The sequence below is a fragment of the Sus scrofa genome, chromosome 13 (assembly GCF_054392235.1).
Source record: "Sus scrofa isolate SSC_HxYL_T2T_F1_AM1 chromosome 13, Sscrofa_HxYL_maternal_Yorkshire_Landrace_v2.0, whole genome shotgun sequence".
Taxonomy (NCBI): Eukaryota; Metazoa; Chordata; class Mammalia; order Artiodactyla; family Suidae; genus Sus; species Sus scrofa.
The window spans coordinates 53,749,549-53,764,170 of NC_139395.1; the positions used below are offsets into that span (position 1 = coordinate 53,749,549).

At 46.4% G+C, this 14,622-nt stretch overlaps 1 protein-coding gene across 8 annotated transcripts in view; it reads right to left on the reverse strand.

The window, feature by feature from the left end:
• Positions 1-14,179, reverse strand: part of ARHGEF3 (Rho guanine nucleotide exchange factor 3) — a 343,125-nt gene extending 328,946 nt beyond the window's left edge. For 5 of the 8 annotated variants that reach the window (XM_021068992.2, XM_084988719.1, XM_084988712.1 and 2 more), the window contains exon 1: positions 14,093-14,179. The gene's annotated coding sequence lies outside the window, so the exon portion shown is untranslated. Of the gene's footprint in view, positions 1-13,855 lie in introns of all 8 variants that reach the window. The other 3 variants (XM_021068994.2, XM_084988720.1, XM_084988713.1) reach the window with 1 other exon arrangement.
• Positions 14,180-14,622: the final 443 nt, after the last annotated feature.

Consider the following 14,622-nt stretch of genomic DNA (forward strand, 5'->3'; position numbering starts at 1 on the left):
CTGCACCAGGCCAGGGATCGAACCAGAGCCTCCACAGAGATAAGCTGGATTGTTAACCCACTGTGCCACAGTGGAAACTATCAAACAGTAGGTTTTTGACCCATTACTGAAATAAATTGAATGAGTCTCACGACCATCCTTTTTTTAAAAAGTATAAATTCATTAATGTAGAAAATTAATGTTCAGAGGGCACTGGACATACAAAGGGTAAGTATTGTCTCACCTAACTTGTTTTAGATATGTGTGTGTGTACACATGTGCACATTGTGTACACACGCGCGTATGTGCCTGCGCGCGCGCGCGCGCACACACACACACACACACACACACACACACACACACCCCAGGTTAGTCTAGATTTATTTCTTACAATGGGCCCAAATCAAAAACAAGTGTGAGGAGTTCCCGTTGAGGCTCAGTGATAATGAACCTGACTAGGATCCATGAGGACTCAGGTTAGATCCCTAGCCTTGCTCAGTGGGTTAAGGACCCAGCGTTGTTATAAGCTGTGGTATAATTTGCAGACACAGCTTGGGTCTGGCATTGCTGTGACTGTGGCTGTGGCTGGCAGCTGCAGCTCCAATTCTATTCCTAGCCTGGGAACTTCCATTTGCTGCAGGAGTGGCCCTAAAAAAGAGAGAAAAAAAAAAACAAAAAAAAAAAACAAGTGTGGGAGTTCTTGTTGTGCTTCACCAGGTTAAGAACCAGACTAGTATCCATGAGGATGCATGTTCGATCCCCGGCCTCACTCAGTGGGTTAAGGGTCCAGCACTGCCACAAGCTGTGGCATAGGTAGAAACTGTGGCTCAGATCCTGCATCACTGTGACTGTGGCATAGGCTAGTACCTGCAGCTCCAATTCGACCCCTAGCCCAGAAGCTTCCATATACTGCAGGTATGGCCCTAAAAAAAAAAAAAAAAACCCAAGTGTGAAAAGCCATGCTCCACTATGTACTAAGTGCTCACTAAAATTTGGTAACATCATCATTATGATCTCGCTCTAAAAGGTAATATAACTTTCTTTACTAGTATAATAAAAAAGAGCTTCTAAAATCAGTATCTGCCATTCACTTCCTGCACTGCTATTTCAGCGTCACTCCATCTCCCTAAATTTTGTTATTTTGCTTTTAGGGCCACATGTGCAGCATATGAAGTTCCCAGACTAGGGGTCGAATCTGAGCTGCAGCTGCTGGCCTATACCACAGCCACAGCAATGCAGGATCCAAGCCACTTCAGTGACCTACACCACAGCTCACAGCAATGCAAGATCCTTAACCCACTGAGTGAGGCCAGGGATCAAGCCCACGTCCTCAAGGATACTAGTCGGGTTCATTATTGCTGAGCCACAACAGGAACTCCCACCTCCCTAAATTAACTCACCAACTCTCTCTCCTTAAAGGATTCAGGTGGTTATTTAAATATTTTCTGACTCACAATTCTGGCCAAAGATTAGTGAGGCCCTGTCCAGCCCAGGACACATGAAATGTGAGTGATTTGTTAAGAAAACCACTTGGGTCTGCAAGACTGCACAAAGCTTTTGTAAAATTAAAGCCATGCTGGATAGAAACAGTGCCCCCACCCCGCTGGGAGATGTGTCATAGAGGTTATATAAGGTCAGCTAAGCTGCACCTTCTGAGACTGGAGCCTCAGCTCTGTAACACGCTTCCTTGTTTGGGGCTGGATTATATCACTGTGTTTTTCCCCTAACTTTCCAGGCACACAGGCATGCACACCCACCCCTCACTGAAGAATGGAAATGAAATCCCTGTGAACTGCTCTAACAGCCTAGGTGAAGGGAATCTGTTAAACAAAAGGAGTTTAGATTTTGAAGATCTCAAAATAACTTCTATCACATATAAGTTTTCCCCCTACAGAAACAAATTAAAACCTCAGCCCAAAGTAATGCTTTTCTAACTGACTTTTGAAACAACAGTGGTAACAACTCCATCCCTCACTCATACACACATTAGCACTGTTTGGTTTAAAATGAAGTTTCTCGGCCCAGCCGAGAGTAAGCTGAGGTGTAAGTGGATTTGCAGTTTCCAATGGAGTCCCCAGGCTGTTTCTTAAATCTCGAAAACCAGGCTCCTACGGATGCACATGTAGGTGCTTCACATTTTATTTCTACTTCCATGAGAATACAGTCTTGGACATGTGGCCAGACCATTACATCTGGAACACACAAGTGCATGTAGGGGTGTAAACTAACCTTTTAATATGGGATAGTATTTCTTTCCTATTTTTATTTGAGTCTTCAAACTATGATGGGGACAAGGGGGGACAAAAATTCCTTTAGCAGCAAAACGCTTCCCTTAAATGAAAAACCCTTCCCTTCCCTCTTTGCCCAATAGATAAAACAAGATAAAACACAGCCTCTCACTACAATACCTTCCACCACAGCCCAGTACCTCCTAGTTCTCACCATACTTCTTAAGGCATGGGGGCAGGGACTGTGGGAGTGTCTTCAGAGATCTCCATCATGCCAGGGAAGCTGGGTCTGCCATATGTTCAGTCAGTGCCAGATGCACTCCCACTCTACAAATTCAGGAGCTAAATATCTTATCCAAGGTCTTCAGCCTTAGATTCAACACTACACTATATTCTGTCATTTTCTTCAACAAAGAAAAGAGATGCTGAAGTCCCTGGGTTTTTGTCTGTGCAGCTTGAAGGATGAGGCTCCAAGTCTCCTGAGAAAGCTCAATGACTGGGAAAGCTGAGTCAGAGATGCACCCCAGTATAACCCTAGTATAAGTATTTCAGAACTGGATCTAATATCACTGGGATGGCAAAACTCCCCACTGACCTGCAGACTCTATGATCCCTATCAAATTCTAAGCTACTAGAGTTTCCACTGTAGCTCAGTGGGTTAAGAACCCAACACAGTGTCCATGAGGATGAAGGTTTGATCCCTGGCCTCGAAGTGGGTTAAGGATCTGACACGGCCACCAGCTGTGGTGTAGGTTGCAGGTGCAACTCGGATCCTGCATTGCTATGGCATAGGCTGGCAGCTGCAGCTCCAATTTGATGCCTAGCCTGAAAACTTCCATATGCTGTGGGTGTGGCCGTAAAAAGGAAAAAAAAAAAAAATTCTGGGAGTTCCCGTCGTGGCGCAGTGGTTAACGAATCCGACTAGGAACCATGAGGTCGCGGGTTCGGTCCCTGCCCTTGCTCAGTGGGTTAACGATCCGGCGTTGCCGTGAGCTGTGGTGTAGGTTGCAGACTCGACTCGGATCCCGCGTTGCTGTGGCTCTGGCGTAGGCTGGTGGCTACAGCTCCGATTGGACCCCTAGCCTGGGAACCTCCATATGCCGCGGGAGCGGCCCAAGAAATAGCAACAACAACAACAGCAGCAAAAAAAGACAAAAAAAAAAAATTCTTAGCTGCCTTTTTGGCAGAAATTGACAAGTTGATCCTGAAATTCATATGGGGACCCAGAATAGCCAGCAGAATCAACGGAAAAAGACAAAGTTGGAAGACTCATATTTCTCAATTCCAAAACTTACTACAAAGCTCCACTAATCAAGACAGTACTAGACCAAGAATGAAAAAAAAAAAAAAAAGAGTTCCTGCTGTGGCACAACAGGATCAGCGACATCTTGGGAGCACTGCAAACACAGGTTCAATCACTGGCCCAGGACACAGGGTAAAGGATCTGGTGTTCCTGCAGCTGCAGCTTAGGTTGCAACTGTGGCTCAACTGGTCCCTAGCCTGGGAACTCTATATGCCTCAGGGCAGCCAAAAAAAAAAAGACAGTGCTAGCATAAGGATAGACATATAGACCAATGGAACAGAATTGAGAATACAGAAATAAACACAATTATTGCCAAGTAATTTTCAACAGGATGTCAAGACAATTTAATGGGAAGAAAAGTCTTTTCAACAGATTGTACTGGGTCAGAAGGATATCCCCATACAAAATAATGAAGCCGGATTTCTGCCTCACACCACACACAAAAATTAACCCAAAATGAATCAAAGACCTAAATATAAGAACTAAAACTACAACAAAAAAAAAAGAATTAAAACTAAAAAACTCTTGGGAAAAAACTTAGGCATAAATTCTCATGACCTTGGATTAGGCAAAAGTTTCTTAGATATGACACCAAAAGCACAAGCAACCAAAAGAAACCAATAAATTTCACTTCAGCAAAATTAAAATCTTGGACACCATCAAGAAAGTGAAAAGGCAGAATGTGAGAAAATATTTGAAAAAATCATGCATCTAATAAGGGACTGAATCTAAAATATATAAAGACTGCTTACAAATCAATAGTAAAAAGACAACCCAATTTTTAAAATAGGCAAAAGGTTTGATTAGACGTTTCTCCAAAGAAGTTATACAAATGGCTGATAAGCACATGAAAAGATACTCAATGAGCACAGTACTGAAGGAGAACAAAGTTGGAGGACTGGTGCTGCCCGACATGAAAATGCATTGTAAAGCTACAGTAATCAAAACTGTGCAGTACTGGAGTTCCTGTCATGGCTCAGCAGTAATGAACCTGACTAGTGTCCATGAGGACATGGGTTTGATCCCTGGCCTCACTCAATGGGTTCAGGATCTAGCATTACCATGAGCTGTGGCATAGGTTGCAGACATGGCTTGGATCTGGCATTGCTGCTGGCCAGCAGCTACAGCTCCGATTAGACCCCTAGCCTGGGAAGCTCCATGTGCTGTGGGTGTGGCCCTAAAAAGACAACAACAACAACAAAAACAGTGCAGTATTGGCAAAAGAATAGACAAATAGGCCAATGGAACATGACAGAGAGCCCAGAAATAGACCACCATAAATACAGTCAACTGATCTTTGACAAAGGTGCAAAGGCAATACAATGGAGCAAAGTTAATCTTTTCAACAAATGATACCTAAAGAATTGGACATACATATATTAAAAAAAAAATCCAGACAGACCTAAAACGCTTCACAAAAAATTAACTCAAAATGTATCATAGAACTAAATGTAAAATGCACAAGTCTCAAAGTCCCAGAAGATAATACAGCAGAAAACCTAGAATACCCTGTAATGGTGATGCCTGATTCAACAACTGAATACAATCCATGAAAGAAATAATTGATAATCTGGACTTCATAAAATGAAAAACTTCTGCTCTACAATAGATAATACCAAGAGACTTAGAAGACAAGTTACAAAAGTGGGAGAAAGTATTTGTAAAAGACATGTGTGACACGCGTGCTGATGGGAATGCAAAATGGTACAGCCACTGTGGAAGACAGTTGGGTGGTTTCTTAAAAAATTAATCACATTCTTACTATGCCATCTAGCAGTCACACTCTCTGGTATTTGCCCAAGAGAGCTGAAAACTTATATCCACAGTAAAAACCTGCACACCGATGTTTATAGCCCCTTTATCCATAATTTTCAAAACTTGGAAGCAACTAGGATGTCCTTCAGTGGGTGAATGGGAGAATAAACTGTGATACATCCAGAGAATGGAACATCACTTAGTGCTAAAAAGTGTGCTATCAAGATATGAAAAGACATGAAGGAACCTTGAATTCATACTACTAAGTGAAAGAAGCCAAAATGAGAAGGCTCCACAGTATATGATTCCAATATATGATATTCTAGAAAAGGCAAAACTATAGAGACAATAAAAAGGTCTATGTTTCCAGCGGAGGGGATGGGGAAGAGGAACAGATGAAGCACAAAGGATTTTTATGGTTAGTGAAATACTCTGTGTGATATTACAATGGTGGATATATGTCATTATACATTTATCTAAACCCAGTGAAAGTAAAATAGCAAGAGTGTACCTTTAGGTAAACTATAGACTTTAGATGATTATGCTGCATCAACGCAGGTTCATCCTTGGTGACAAATGTACCATTCTGGAGAATGATGTTGATAAAGGTGCAGGCTATGCATGTGTGGGACCAGGGAGTACAGGAGAGATCTCTGTACCTTCTTTTGTATTTTATTATAAACCCCAAACTGCCCTTAAAAAATTAAGTGGCTCAGTGGAAACAATCTGACTACAATCCATAAGGACACAGGTTCAATCCCTGCGCTCACTCAGTGGGTTAAGGATCTGGCATTGCTGTGAGCTGTGGTGTAGGTCACAGATGTGGCTTGGATCTGATATTGCTGTGGCTGTGGCGCAGGCCAGTGAATATAGCTCTAATTTGATCCCTAGCCTGGGAACTTCCATATGCCATGGGTGTGGCCCTAAAAAGACAAAAAAAAAAAAATTAAGTGGAAAAAAAGATATTCAACACCACTAACCATTAGGGAAATGAAAATCAAAACCACAATGAGATACCACTTCACATGCACTAGAATGGCAATAATCAAAAAGATGGACAGTGACAAGTGTTGGTGACGACGTGGAGTCATTGGAACCTTACACTGCTGGTGGGATTGCAGAAAGGTACAGCCACTGCGGAGAACGCTTGGCAGTTCTTCAAAATGTTAAACATAGACTTGCCATATGGCCTGCAGTTCCATTTCTGGATATATACCCAAGAAAACAGAAAACCTATTTCCATTAAATTTGTACACTCATCCCCGGGAAAGGAAAGAGCCAGGGCAGGTAAAAAGAGGAGAGATGCAAAAGATGGAAAGGAAAGTGCTCTTGAACACACAGCTAAATGAAAAAAAGAAAAAAGTTGGAAAAGAACACATACAAAATGAGCTAGTATGTTGGTTTTTAAAAATAGTCACAGGTACGTAAAAACATAAGAGAAATATACACACAGCCAGCTAATCATAAATGTTCTTTCTGCAAAGACAAATACCATATGATATCACTTATAACTGGAATCTAATATCCAGCACAAATGAACATCTCCACAGAAAAGAAAATCATGGACTTGGAAAATAGACTTGTGGCTGCCTGATGGGAGAGGGAGGGAGTGGGAGGGATCGGGAGCTTAGGGTTATCAGACACAACTTAGAATAGATTTACAAGGAGATCCTGCTGAGCAGCATTGAGAACTATGTCTAGATACTCATGTTGCAACAGAACAAAGGGTGGGGGGAAAAATGTAATTGTAATGTATACATGTAAGGATAACTTGATCCCCTTGCTGTACAGTGGGGAAATAAATAAAAAATAAAAATAAATAAATAAATGTTCTTTCTGGACACAAGTCTGGGATGGGGAAGGTGCAGTTTCAATTTTTACTCTATAATTTCTGACTTGTTTGCTTTTCTGTATATTAAGAAATAATCATGGTTTCCTGTGCAAAAGAGCATTTCTTTTTCTAGCCAAAATGGAAGAAAAGAGGGAAGAAGTTGGGCACCACAGGAAGCTGTGAAAAGTGGACAAGACCGAAAGAGCACACCAAGCAGAAACAAAGAGGTGAAAGTAGAAAAATTTCTGGGGAGTTTGGGGGGCCATGAGGTTCAGCTCCATTACAGGGTCCAGCAGGTGACTTGGAATGCAGTGTGGTAACAATGAATTGGAATACTGAGCTGAGCAGCCAAGTTCTGGGGGAGTCACGTGCCCCTCAGGGTCTGGTACCATGGGGACAGGAAGGCAATCACTGTAGGCTGGGAGCTGGGCAAACTGCTGGGAGAGGACTATGGGGGAGGATGAGGAGCTGTGGTTGGGCAGGAAGTCTCAGCAGCGGTTCATACCTGGCCTCTGTTTCACCATAAACTGAGCCTCAAGTCCATTATCCAGACTTGGCTTCTAAAAAGACCATTTCCCATGCCAGTGAAGTCCCCAAATCTGAAGGAAGATGTTCCAGTGTGCCTGAGCACACCTTTCCTGCAGAAGCACAAAGCAGTGATGGAGTGACCTGGGTTAACCCTAAGTTACCAAATGAGGACCCCAGTCAGCCCCTTCTGCATGTAGGTTATGATGGGGGTAAGCACTTTGCAAATATCTTCTCATTTAATTCTCAGAGCAAGCCTGTGAGGTATAGGCAGCACTAACCCCCTTTACAGATGAGCAAACAGGCTTGGAGAGGTGAGGCACCTTGTCCAAGGTCACTCCACTGGTGGTGCTGGAGCGGAGACAGGAACAGAGATTCCAACCACCACCTCTGCATCTTGTAGACATTTCAATTTGCCTCCAAGCCAGTCAGTGTGCTGCTCCAGCTTCCAGGAAAATATTACTGGGCTCAGAACTGAAGATGAATTCAGGGCTTGGGATTTTATCAGCAAGAGAGCAAGCCCAGACCCATAAACTTACCATATGCTGGCTGGAAGTGCAGATGGGGTGTTGGGACAAGGAGTCAAGTTGGACTGTTAAGTAACTAGCTTGGTCTTTAGCTAGCTGAGCCAGGCAAGACACCCAGCTGCCCCCACTGTTCTCCAACTCTGGCCATGGGCCCCCGCCTCTCTCACTGGCACATTCTGGTTTTGACTTGGGCCCCATGTCTAGTTCTGTCCTGAACTAGGACCACAAGGTGGCTTGTGGTCCACCTTGGAAAAGTCAGGAGACACCTGGGAAATGAAGGCAATGACCTCCTCCAGCTTTGTGCCAGGGGCACCAGAAACCCTGGGGCATCCACCTAACATCCCACAAACCCTCACCGAGCCTGGGACTGAGCATTTGGCCGGAAGCAGCCTCTGACTCCCAAAGCTGACATCCCATGGGGACGTGTACCAAGGACAGCCCCGTTCAAGATATTCAAAACACTTATCTCTTTACATCACTGAATATATCTTCTGGGAGGATCCTCCTCAGCTCCATCTCTCCCAATACAACTGACAAGAGGCCCAAGAAGACACACAGTTGGCAAGTTATTCATCACACCACACCTCAATTTCCTGGTCTCAAAAACTAGTTCACTCAGAGGGCCTGTGCCACAGGATAGGTGCACAGATAATACGAAGATGTTGGTGCACAGTTCAGTGGCACAAGGCACAGCGATTCCGCTCAACTGGCATTTATCAAAGGCTGCTATGTCAGTTCCTTTCGCACAGTACACTCTAACACACACACGGAGAAACCCACATGCACTGCTATAAGCAAAGAGATTTTTTTTTCCAGCTGCACCTGCAGTATATGGAAGTTCCCAGGCTAGAGATAAAACTGGAGATACAGCTTCCAGCCACAGTCACAGCCACAGCAACACCAGATCCAAGTTGCATCTGCAACCCATGCCACAGCTTACAGTGATGCCCAATCCTTAACCCACTGAGCGAACCTAGGGATCGAACCCAAATCCTCACGGACACTATGTCAAGTTCTTAACCCACTGAGCCACAACGAGAACTCCACTAATGAGAATCTCTTTAACTGCAACTTTGCACATGCTGTTATCTCTTCTTCCATCCCACCTCACTCTCCAATAGGGGGAACTTGTAGCTATCCCTCTCTGTATCTTTATAGAGGTCTCTTTTTCCAAGGAGCTTTCCAGTCACACCTCCTTTATGTTACGTTAAATAACATAAAGTGATCAGGCGATCAATGGAGAAACGGAAAAGCATTCATCTATTGGTCCACAATTGCATATATTTTCATATCTTCATTTTTTTCCATCAAAGTCCTGCTAAGTAATTACTTTCCCACTAGAGAGTTCCCTCTAAGTGATGAGGTGGATGTGACTAAATGACACAAAAGAGGAAGAAGTCCATGGTCAGGGCAGGTAGGGTGAGGCAGGCCCTAGTATGTGTAGAGTTATAATTCTAGCAGTGCCCCCAGGCTCAGGCTCATTGTCCAGGTGGCACTTTCAGGCATGTCGTCACTCCAGGTCCCACCCTCTGGAAAGGAAGGCATGAGCCTTCTGGTCAACCACGTGAGTACACAATGCTGAGGATTTGAGGAGAAGGTAGGGAAGGTTCTGCCTAGAATGCCTCATTTCACCTCTCCATTCCCCAGGGAGACAGACCATGTCTGGGGTTCAAGAGCTCAAGCCCACACCAGCGGCTTGACCACAACCTTGGGTTCCATATGCATGGAGTGGTCTTCCCCAGCATACCCACATGGCTGCTCCCTCATTCAAATGAGTTTCTGCTCAAATGCTGTTTCCTCAGAGACACCGTCCCTAACCTAAACCAACCCTGCTTCCATCCCAGTCCCTCTGGATCCCCTTACCTAGCTTTATCTCCTACGTCACACTGATCACACTCCCTGACATCATATTATAGGTTGAGTTATCTATTGTCCAGCTCCACCACTGGGTAATGAACTCCTGAAGGGAGGAACGCAGTTGGTTTTCTGGATTGCTGGGTGGCCAGTGCCAGAGCCCTCCCTCCATAAGTGATTCTTGAAAAGTGAAGCAAATGAGCTGAGCTAAGTGGCTAAAGTACATGAAAAAAGCAAAGCTTATCTCCAAACCTCCTCAGAATAGAGCCCACTTCATCCACCACACTAGTGATAGCCTATGAAGAAACTGGGACTGAGTCCATAAACTAGAACCACATTTAGAAGCATTTCATTTTGGAGTTCCCATCATGGTGCAGCAGAAACGAATCTGACTGGGAACCATGACGTTTTGGGTTCAATCCCTGGCCTCGCTCAGTGGGTTAAGGATCTGATGTTGCCATAAGCTGTGGTGTAGGTCGCATGCGGCTCAGATCCTGCGTTGCTATGGCTGTGGTGTAGGCTGGCAGCTGTAGCTCCAACTGGACCCCTAGCCTGGGAACCTCCATATGCCGCGGTGGGCGCCTCAAAAGCAAAACAACAACAACATCAACAAATTTATAACAGAAAAAAGGAACATTTCATTTTAACTCAGGTTTCAACCTGTATGTGTGAGATGATATGAATCAGGCAATACTGATACAAACCATTAAGACAATGAGTCCAAGGATTAATTTTTAAATAGTATCTCGGGCCATACGGAATAAACTGATTAAGGAATGATTAGGAAAAATCCAGTGAAAGAACAAAAGACTGAAAGAAACAGAGCCCCAACCCCATTCCCACCCACCCCTGCTGCCCAATGAGTTACAGGAGCCTGAACAATAGAGATGGCCTAGAAGGTCATTGCAGTTTTCTTTGATGCCTTTTGCCTCGGCACCCACCGCCCCCCATGACGTATGACTCAGTAGCACATTAAGTTCTATTCAGGGGCTCAGGAACCTTGGTAATGGCAGAGAAGTAGGGGAAGCTCGTTGGGATGGGTGGTAATGGATGAAGGGTGATTGGGGTGCAAAGTGGAACTGAAAACTAGAGCAGCAGCATGCAGAAGCCTGGTGACCACCTCTCATCCTCATCAGAGGGGGTACAGGAACTATCTTTGGCTCTCTGCACCCCCTATCTTTCCTCCAATAGAATGGGCTCTCTCAGAAGGCAATGAGGTCCCTGTCACTGGAGGATTCAAACTCAGGTTAAGCAATAACTATGGAGAGATGCTGTGGAAGTGGTTTAAACTGTAGGTTGAACTATGCGACCTCAAAGGTCACTTTAGCCTGGCATTCCTGACTAACAGCCAGTTCCTTTGCATTTCACTACTTTTAAACCTCTTTGGCCTCATGTTGCTGCCCTCGGTGGATACTCATTGGTTCTGTCACTCAGGGGCATTTACTGAGCACCTAATATGTGCCAGGAGACAGAGTTCAGCAGTGAGCAGGGCAATATAACTACCCTCTTGGATTCTACATACTTTTGGGTGTATGAAGAAAATAAAACCATAAACAAATGCATGAGTAAGACTGTTTCAGGTAAGTTCCATGAGTAAAATATAATGAAGGAACGTGAAAGAAACTGATGGAGAAGGGGCTGCTTTGGTCAGGGGAACCTTTTCTACAAAGGAGACATCTGAGCTAAAGGGCAAGGAAGTGCCAGACATGAAAAGAAGTGATGGGAGTTCCCGTTGTGGCTCAGTGGTTAACGAATCCGACTAGGAACCATGAGGTTGCCCGTTCGATCCCTGGCCTTGCTCAGTGAGTTAAGGATCTGGCATTTCTGTGAGCTGTGGTGTAGGTTGCAAACACAGCTCGGATCCTGCATTGCTGTGGCTCTGGCGTAGGCCAGTGGCTACAGCTCCAATTAGATCCCTAGCCTGGGAACCTCCATATGCCATGGGAGCAGCCCTAAAATGGCAAAAAGACAAAAAAAAAAAAAAAAAGAAAGGAAAAGAAGTGATGGTGATGGAAGAGTGTGCTCAGCAGAGGGAAGAGCATGTGCAAAGGCCCTGAGACGTCTCCTGACAACTTGAGTTCAAATCTTCATGAATTGCATCCCATCCTAAAGGCCCCACAACCTGTCTTCTTCTTTCCCCAAATGACTTCATTATCAGATTTTCTCAAGTCAAGGCAGATCTGAATTTTCAACTGGAAGGTGTGCTCTAAGCAAGGGCACAAAGGAACATAGGTGCACCTCCACTTCCAGGTACAGAGGTAATGTCACCATCTTGACTCCATTAAAAAATCGGCCCTGCCCTGTATAGGGAGCAGGAACTCCCATCTTCCCACCAGCTGTTCAGTACCCACTTCTATGGGGTGCAGGCCTTTTGCAGAATGTGATGAAAAGAGAACCATTTGGCAAATATACACCTATGCTGCAAACATCCCATGTGTATTTCAGGAGGTTTCTGGAGCCCCAGGTTCAGAATGCTTGTCTGTGGTTGCCAGAAGGAAAAAACTAAACTGGTGCAGCCAAAGGACACTCTGCTGATGGAAGAGACAATCAGCTAAAGGTGAATGAATGGAAGAGAGGGGACAAGAATAGGCCCTCAGGCCTCTAAATAGACTCCCACACTCACAGAGATAGAGGATGCCAGCCTGTCAGGGGGCCCACAGCCTGAAGGAATTCAGGTAAAATCTTATCCACTCTACCTCTGCAAGGGAAACATCCAGCAATACCTCAGAGGCCCCAGAGACAGTCCAAGACCTCATTTTCCAGGAGTGTCCTTGACAAAGGTCATTTCTAATCTCACATTCTGAGATACATTTTGCACAAGGCTGGTTAACCATAGGAAGTATTACTGCCAAGCCCAAGTGTTTCAAGGCTGAAGGGGACACCACAGCTACTGTGTAAATAATTCAGGTCCTTAGCAAAAGAAGGGGAAGTGCCAAGACCTGCCCACCAACCTGGCTGAAGAGCTCGGGATAGCGACGCCCTGTTAGATGTCAGCCATAATAATAACAGCTAACAAGGTAGAACTTAGCTTGTACCAGGCACTGCATTAAGAGCTTTAGTCTCACACAACACTTTCAGGTTTGAACTATTATCACCTCCACATTACAGATGAAGAAACTGAGGCATAGACAGGTGAAGTAACTTTCCCAAGACTATTCTAAGACACAGACATAGCAAAAGTCCTCTTCCACACTCCAGGGTAGAAAGTGGTGATAGCTGGGTAGTACATGAACTGCTTAAAAATAAGTTTCTGCTAATTCATCCAAGACAACTACTGTTGTGCAGTTCTCACATCCTCACCCAGTGCTGGAAGGAAGCACGGTTCAGGCATTAAATGGAGCAAAAGCCCTCTAGGAACAAGAAGCTCCGTTTCAGCAACTTTCAGCTCATGATGTTGCCGCTGATAGGACAAGCGCGATTCTTCCGCGTGACAAAGCCCAAGGGAAACCGACTTGGTAGAAACCTCCACACTCAGAAAAACGCTCACCCGTTTCTGGCTATGAGGCACCAAGGTTCACCTTAACCCCTTGGTGTCCACCTCCCCCGCTTCTATCTCAGGAGCCTCTGGCCGCACAGTTTAAACCATGCAGCCGCCAGCACTGGGTGAGGCGCGCGAAACCTCGGCCGCCGCCCCGCGCACCCGAAGCTGGATTCTCCGCGGTGAAGTGACCAGCAGCTCTGCAAGACCAGACCTGCAGTGCCCGACACCCGAGTAAAGGGGCTGCGCCCCAGGACAGGTGGCACCTCCCCGGCAGTGGTTCCAAGAACTTTCGCCCAAAAGCTACCAAGAAGACCGAAGTCAGGGTCAACAGCGCGAGTGGCAGCCGGTCTGGGCTGTAGTGACACTGCTTACCTGCGCCGCGCTCAAGCGCCCAGTGCGCCCGCGAGCGCCCAGAGTGCCCGGGGCCAGACAGCGCGTAGAGCACGCCGCGGGCACCGGGATGGGGTGGGGCCCAGCTCCGGCCTGGTGGGTGAAGGTGGAGAGGAGCCAGCCCGGGAAAGTGTCCCGCTCCGAGGCGGCTAATGGGGTTGTCCAGTCAGGGAAAGTCTAGCAGAGCAGAGGGGCTGCAGGCCAGCCATCTACACTCACCTCGGCGCCCAGCTCAGGCTCAACCCGCTAGGCTGCAGAGCGAACCACGGCTACAGCTGCCGCGGCCGCGGCTGTGGGGGCGGCTCCCCGAGGAGGGGCGGGGCGTGGGCGTGGAGAGGCCTGGGAGGCCACGTGGGCGGGAGGCGGGCCCGGGACCCTAGCTGGCGCCCAAGCCGGGTGGCTGGAGACCCGGACGCACTGACTCGCGCCTGCCGCTCAGCACTCCTCGCCTCAAGCCCAGAGGAGATCCTGGAGAAGGCTAGGGAGGGAAGAGGAGAGATCTGGCCTCCGGGGCATCCCTCAACACCTAGTTCGGAAAGAATTTAACGTCAGGGTGTGCAGCCGGATCCCTGCTCCTGCGTTCCCTGGGGCGGCTCTCAAGACAGGTGTCAGAGCGAGAGGGGACTGTGGCGACCAGCCGAGAGTAGCAGGGGCTGCCCTGGAGGGTGAGGGCGGGCGCCTGTGGTTGAAGCTCCAGCTCCGCCGACAGGCCGACCTGGGGCGTGTCGGGTCCTGCCCAAGCCTCACTT